Source organism: Columba livia, chromosome Z (genome assembly GCF_036013475.1).
Source record: "Columba livia isolate bColLiv1 breed racing homer chromosome Z, bColLiv1.pat.W.v2, whole genome shotgun sequence".
Lineage (NCBI taxonomy): Eukaryota > Metazoa > Chordata > Aves > Columbiformes > Columbidae > Columba > Columba livia.
This window is the reverse complement of record NC_088642.1, coordinates 45,105,182-45,113,185: the sequence shown is the minus strand read 5'-3', so window position 1 is coordinate 45,113,185 and position 8,004 is coordinate 45,105,182.

Sequence of the window (8,004 nt, the reverse complement as noted above, 5' to 3'; positions counted from 1 at the left end):
TTAACTTGCCTTGAACAGAGAGCGGCCTTTTCAGTTATTTTCTTCTTATCATTACCATATTCACAAAGTAAGTTTTCTTTATTCTCAACACCTATTCCTTTCTGTTTGTCCAGTGGCGCATTTTCTCCCTAACACTTGCACCATGTGTTTGTACCTGGTTTCTGTTTTCTGGACATTTCCATCCTGCACTTCATCTGCATGAAGAGCTCAGGATTTAGCCAAAGTGATCTCTTACTGTCACGGTTTGATTGCAGGGCGACAATAAACCGTGGCAGATGCTTTGTTAACCTCATCTCCCCCCCAGCCCTCTTCATCCCCTGACTCCCCACTAAGTACAGGCGATAGGAAGGCAAAGAAGGACAAAGAGAGAGAAAGTTGGAAAAAAAATAAATATGTTTTACTAATGCTACTAATAAAATAATACAAAATATACAAAACCAATCTTGTAAATCCTGGCAACTGCTCCAGCAGCTGTAGAGCAGGCACCCAAAAGTCCTGGTCTGGACTCTGCAGCCAACTATAACTGGATTTAGTCTGTCACTAGACCTCAGTTTGCAGGGATGAGGTGCAAGGTCCTCTCCTAATGCTGGCCATAGTCCAAGAGAAAAGGGACGAGGCCCTCATGATCTCCCACTTTTATATGAAGCATCACATGAATGGGATGGAATACTTAGTTGGTCAGTTTTAGGCACCTGTTCAGTTTGCTCCTCCTTTTCCCTCTCACAGGACGTGCATCCTTATCAGTGACCTTGCATTCCACTGCTATGTCTATCAATGTATCCAACTTTAGAAAAGTGCAGTTAATAAGAAGACTTTAGCTGAAAGGGGAATTCACTAAAAGAGAAACCTGTCTTGCTTTTAACAAAACCAGGACACTTACCCATCTTACTGTTAGCATTTCTAATCTATATTTCCTGTTGTGCTTATGTGCAGATAAGGAAACTACAGTTTGTTTTCTATACCAGAATACTGTTTTGCCACAATTGGTAGATGGTAAGATATAATAAGTTAGTAGCTGTGTTTTCTGGCAGAAATCAGTTCAGCATCATTTTGTTTCCCACTAGACAGATGCAGCTGCAGCAACAGAGTAGTTACTGACAGTTTTATGCAATGTAGCCGTCCTCTATGCATAGATTGTAGAAATGTCAGACTGTTTCTTCTCCCTGCAGTACTGTTTTATTCCCACTGAGTGGCGTCAGGTTCATTGCTAAAAAGTGAAAACTCTTCAGACTATCTTGTGTATGAACGTAGAAGCAGAGGGAGAGAGATAAAAATAGCAATGACCACAACGAATCTATAGCGACATGAAAGAAAATCATCATTTGGGCAAGCAACTTGTGCATGATGGCAATGTCTGCACTATAGCTACCGCCATGCCTGCAACTCGTGTAGGTACGCCCAAGTTCTCCTAAAATGCCAGCAATGCTACTGCTACCAGTGCTATCATGTAGCAGGTTGGCAATAGCTACTTGAGCCTTTAGTCGGGTCTTCTTTCAGGGAGTCTTCACTGCACTCGAAGCATTGCTTTGCAAAGCAGAGATAGCTAGTGTGAAGGTGGATCTCAAGCCACCTTCACTGCAGTTACGTTGGAAATGTGTGTTAACTGACACAAGTAAACTAGAAAGAAGTTCTGGTGGGTTTTCTGCCTCCAGCAGCAGCAGGAAATGAGAGTAGCATTTCCTCTATGTTTGCTGATAACTGAGGAGAGATTCCTGAGATTTCTGTGTGTTCAGGGTAGCATCGTAGAAGAGCATAGGACAGACGAACCCACCAAAGAGAAATCAGATCAAGGAACGTAGTCTGTGTGGTAAAAGTAGAGTAACAAATAAGAAAACTTAAAATTGGTCATTGATTTTCCAGCTGTCCCAGATATTTCAGGAATAAAGATAACAAAGGATAAGCACATCTGAAATAATCCTGTTCAGCCGTGGACCAAATGTGCTGATTCTGAGAATCACAGAATGTTGTAACCTGGAAAGGACACAACAGGATCATCAAGTCCAGCTCCTGTCCCTGCACAGGACAACCCCACAGTTCACACCATGTGTCTGAGGGCATTGTCCAGTCTCTTCTTCGACACTGTCAGGCTTGGGGCCGTGACACCTCCCTGGGGAGCCTGTTCCAGTGCTCCACCACCCTCTGGGTGAAGAACCTTTTCCTAATGTCCAACCTAAACCTCCCTGACGCATCTTCCTGACATTCCCTTGGGTTGTGTCATTGGTCACCAAAGAGAAGACATGAGCGTCTGCCTCTTCTCCTCCCCTTGTGAGGAAGCTGTAGCCTCCATGAGGTCTCCCCTCAGTCTCCTCTTCTCAAGTCTGAACAAACCAAGTGACTTTAGCCGCTCCTCATATGGCTTTCTCTCCAAACCCTTCGCCAACTTTGTAGCCCTCTGTTGGACACTCTCCAGTACCTTAATATCTTTTTTTATAGTGTGGCGTGCAGAACTGCACACAGTGCTCCAGGTGAGGCTGCACCAGTGCAGAGCAGAGCGGGACAATCACCTCCCTCACCCGGCTGGCAATGCTGTGCTTGATGCACCCCAGGACACAGGTGGCCTTCTTGGCTGCCAGGGCATTGTTGGTTCATGTTAAACTTGTTGTCAACCAGAACCCCCAGATTCCTCTCTGCAGAGCTGCTCTCCAGCATCTCATCCCCCAGTCTGTATGTACAACCAGGGTTGCTGTGTCCCAGGTGCAAAATCTGGCAGTTGCTCTTGTTGAATTTTGTGCAGTTGTTGATTGCCCAGTTCTCCAGTTTGTCCAGATCTATCTGCAAGGCCTCTCTGCCCTCGAGAGTGTCAACAGCTCCTCTCAATTTTGTGTCATTGGTGAACTTACTTAGTATTCCCTCAAGTCCTGTGTCTAAGTCATTTATAAAGACATTGAAGAGCGCTGGCCCTAAGATGGATCCCTGCAGAACCCCACTAGTGACTGGTCACCAGCTCGACGTAACCACATGTACTAGAAGCCTTTGAGCCCGGCCCATCAGCCGATTGCTCACCCACTGCATCGTGTGTTGATCCAGCTCTATGCTGGACATCTTGTCCAGGAGGATACTGTGAGAGACAGTATCAAAGGCTTTACTGAAATCTAAAAAGATCACATTGACAGGCTTCCCTTGGTCAACTAGGTGCGTAATGTGGTTCTAGAAAGAAATTAAGCAGGACTTTCCCCTCATGAACCCATGCTGGCTGAGACTAATGATTGCATTGTCATTCAAGTGGTTTTTGATAATTCCCAGAACAATCTTCTCCATGATTTTGCCAGGAACCCAAGTGAGGCTGACAGGCCTGCAGTTGCCAGGGTCATCCCTGTTGCCCTTCTTGTAGGATGGGACAACGTTCGCCAGCTTCCAGTCATCAGGGACCTCTCCAGATTCCCAGGAGCACTGAAAAATTGCAGAGAGAGGTCTCGCTATGATGTCAGCCAGCTCTTTAAGCACCCTTGGATGAATCCCATCAGGGCCCATCGACTTGCAGGGATCTAGCTTGAGTAGCAAATCCCGTACAAATTCCAGATTGATTGGGAGTTTGTTGTTCTCAGAGCTGTGGTTTTCCCCCAAGTCCATCTTCAGTTTCGAAGATTGAGACAAAGAAAGCATTAAACATCTTGATTTGGTCTATGTCCCCGTTAATAAGGTGACCATGTTCATCGAGTAATGGGCCAATGTTATTTCTAGTTTGCCTTTTGCCATTAAGATATTTTTAAAGGCCTTTTTTATTGTCCTTTGCAGTATTGGCCAACTTCAATTCTAATTGAGCTTTGGCCGTGCAAATTTCCACCCTACAATGGCAAGCAGCATCTCTGTAGTCCTCCAATGTTGCTTGACCTTGCTGACACTGACCATGTAATTTCTTTTTTCACCACCTTTCAAGAAGATCCCTGCTCCACCAAGCTGGCTTTTTGCCTCACCTGCTGGATTTTCATTGCTTTGGAATTGCCTGGTCTCGTGCTTTTAGTAGGTGGTACTTAAAAAACAACCCACACTGATGGAGCCCAGCACCTTCAAAGGCTTCTTCTCAGGGAATCTTACTAAGTAGTTCTCTGTGCAACCTGCAGTCTGCTCTCCTCGTATCTAGTGTTAAAGTCTTGCCGGCAGTTTTCCTCCCATTAGCATAGATTTTAAACCTGACTTCTTCATGGTCACTGTGGCCAAGGGAGACACCAGTCACCACTTCTCCCATGAGACCCTCTCTGTTAGTAAGTATCAAATCTAGGAAGGAACCTTTCCTGGTCAGCTCCCTTAGTACCTGCACCGAGAAGTTATTGTGCAGACGCTTCAAGAATCTTCTGGACCTGTTGGTGCCAGCTCTGTGATACTCCCAGTTGACATCTGGCAAGTTGAAGTCCTCCATAAGGACAAAGGCAGATGACTTGGAGGCTTTGCTTAGTTCCTTAAAGAAAAACTCATCAGTGTCATCATCCTGGCTAGTGGCCTGTAGTAGACACGCATGACAACATCCGCTTTATTTGTCTGATCCTTAATCCTTACCTAGAGGCTCTCAACTTTGCCATCACCAACTGCCAGCTCCGTGCACTCCAGCCCTTCTGCTACATACAGTGCCACCCCCACACCTCTCCTGCCCTGACTGTCCCTTCTGAACAACCTGTAGCCATCTGTCATGGCACACCAGTCACAGGATTCATCCCACCAGGTTTCACTAATGTCAATAATATCATGTCCCCAGGACCAGGCCAAGGCTTCGAGTTCATCTTGTTTGTTCCTCATGCTGTGTGCATTAGTGAAGAAGCACTTCAAGTGTGGTTGATTGTGCCCTTCACCTTGTGGCACAGTCTGAGGAATCTCACTGTCATGCATCTCATCAAGCTTTGGTGTGCCATCCCACTGCTCACTACTGACCTGTGTCCTTCCCCCTTTCAACCCTATCAATCAGCCTTGCTATCCCCTGAGAAAACACCCTTTCCCCCTTCTGTGAGACGTGCATCCCATTGGATGTCGGAAGACCTGGTGAAGAGCTGACCATCCAATGGCTGAAAAACCCAAAGTTCCGTCAATGACACCAGTCACAGAGCCACGTGTCTATTAGTTGGGCCTGCCTGTTCCATTATGTATTCCTGCCTGCTGCTGAAAGGATAGAGGAGAAAACCGCCTGAGCACTTGAGCCATTAATCAGCCACCCCAAAGCTGTGAATTCCCTTTTGATTGCATGAAGACTTCTTTTTCTTACCTCTTCCCTGACAACATTAAAAACCAATAGACAGTAATAGTCAGAGGACCTTACCAGCCTGGGGAGTTGTTGAGCCACATCTCTTATACTGGTCCCAGGGAGGCAGCAGACTTCCCTGTGGGTTGGGCCAGGTCGGGATATCAGACCCTCTGTTCCCTTAAGAAGGCAGTCACCTATGAAAAATTACCCTTCTATTTCTCTTGACATGTGAGATTTTAATGGATTTGCTGGGTTTCATGCAGGGCGTTAGGTTGCTTAGAGGACCTTCCCAGAAGGGTTTTTTCATCAGCAGCATCAGCTGCTTTCCCATCCGGTTCCAGTGCCTCATACCAAAAATGGTGCCTTAGGAAAAAAAAGAAAAAGGAGGGCTTCTTTAGTCATCAGTAAGCCTCAAAACTCATATATCTGTAATATTAATACTACTTCCCAAAATAAGGAAATTAGAAATATACCTGTTTTATGGATAATTAAAAAACATGTATTTACCTTTCTTAGAATATCTCTCAAACTCAAGTCTGTGCATAAGAATCAAGTCAGATGAGAACAGTAATCTCTGCCACATATGTACATGGACACTGCTATTGTCTGCTCTCATCCTGCCATGTTTGTAATTTTCAGTCATCTGCCACTCTGCTGTCTGTTTTCTTCCCATCCAGTTCCTGCACTGCTCCATAGTTTTCTGCCTCACTTGTATTTCCCCATTTTCAAAGTCTCTTATCCCCTCAAGCTGCTTACTTTCATCTTCTAGTACATTTTTTTCTATTTTCTCTCTCTCTAGCACCATGTATTAATCAATATTGTCTACTTTTCAGTGTCAGTCTTCACTGTTATTATCACATTCCCAGTTTCCTTGATTTTCTTCCTTTCTCCATGCCATCCTCAGCATTTAGTCATGGCTTAGTACACTCTCAGTCTCCTGTTTCTCTCAGAGAATCTGCCTGTTCATCTCACTGTTGTCACCTTACTCTTGTGTATGCTTTCAATGCTTATATACTCAGGCCTCACCTTTACCTCTTCATACCTTCCAACTTCATGTTTCACTACTGTTACACTCTTTGTTTTCCACAGTCTTCCTCCAGATGGTCACTTTCTCCTGTCTCCTTTCAGTTTTTTACATGAACTTGTTTGCTAAAGTGCTTTGAAAAATACTAGCTGACAAAAAAAAATCGTAGGAAGTTCACATGGCCATTTATCTCCTACAACAACATTAGTTTATTTTCCTTATTTGTTAGTTGATGCTGATCTAGATTGCAAGTGGAGAAATGGAAGTGTATCTTAAACTGAGCAGTAGCATTGCTAAGACTTACATCCACCTCAGATTCCTCCTCCCTCACACCAGATTAGATTCTCAGAAATATGTAAGAATCCATTTAAAACTTATCTTCTTCTCAAGCTTTAAAGTGGCAGCATTGTGTTGATTTCTAGGTGAAGCCTGGGTTTGGGGACTGGAGCAGCTTGTTGCCAATGCTGCCAGGAGCTCCCTAGCATATACCCTTAGGTTATGTTCACACAATTAGGCAAAGCACGTGCTTCAGGCTCTTGAGTTACATCCTCCATGTATTTTATATCTTTATTGTAGCATATTTTTTATCTTTATTGCAACATACCCTTTATATGTTTCCTCTCAGGACTCTTTCCTCACCAATTACAGCGGTAGCCAAGCTGACATTGGTAAAATCATGTTGGGGACACTGTCAGCTTCTGTGAAGGCGGGGTTCATATTTAGAGTTGTGAGTGTGTGTCTGCAAAGTCACTGCCCATTATTTGATAAATTTCAAGTGCAGTGTCAATCTAGCTGGACAGATGAGGTTGTATGTGCTCAAAAGCTGTCTAGTGCCATAGCTACCGACCGATGAACAATTTGCGAACCATACTTCAACTACGAGATTCTGGGAAGGATTAGTTAAGGAGAAAGAAAAGCAACCTTCAACAGGAAACAGACTTCTCATTGTGCACCTTCATTGTATATTCTCCATGCTCCCTTTCCTGCTCAGTAGCGCAGGCCAGTTTGGGACACTCTAAATTGTCAAAAGCAGCAAGGAGTTACCCAGAGTGTGCTTTGTTTGGCAATACAGACGGCTTTTTTTGTTAACTGACTTGAACCCATTGTCTGTGTTCCCCTCACCCATACCCTCTCTCCTGTCCTCACCATCCTTGCCCCCAGCCCAGCAGCTCACCCTCCACAGATCCTGTTACAGTCTTTGGGTTCATGAAGTACAAATTAGCATAATCAGATTAGCTGCATCGGGTTGTTCAGCATGGAGCTGAAGAGGAAGAAAAAGAAAGAGTCGTTCACAAAGAGGGGCCCTGAGGAGGGCAGAAGGGGGTGGTATTGCTGTTGTGCTGTGGTGCTGAAAACTTGCACCTGCGTAGCAAGCAGATCCTCTTCTCACTAAGGGCTCTTAGGTGGCATTAAAGCATAGGAATTAATTGAGAGGAGGGTAAGGAGGCAGAGAAAGGATGACAGGGGAGCTGGGATAGAGAGGAGAGATTCTATTAATTGAATTATCTGGTCTGGGAACGTATGATTTGTTGACAGTGGAAAACATTGTTTGATTCCTATTCATCATGGAGAAGAGATCAGTTTGGTAATCTGGCCTATCAAGATAAGAGTTTTAGAGTTTCTGCAGGAAACTGATAAGAAACGTGGTAGAAAACAGCAAACTAGCTAGGGGCAGGTGGGATGTGGTTTTTGTTGTTGTGGGGTTGGTTTGTTTGTATGGGGGGGAAGTTGGGTTGGTTTGGTCTTTTTGTTTTGGTTAGGGTTTTTTGTTTTGTTTAGTTTTACCCTGCGTATTTTCTGTGGTGAGCTT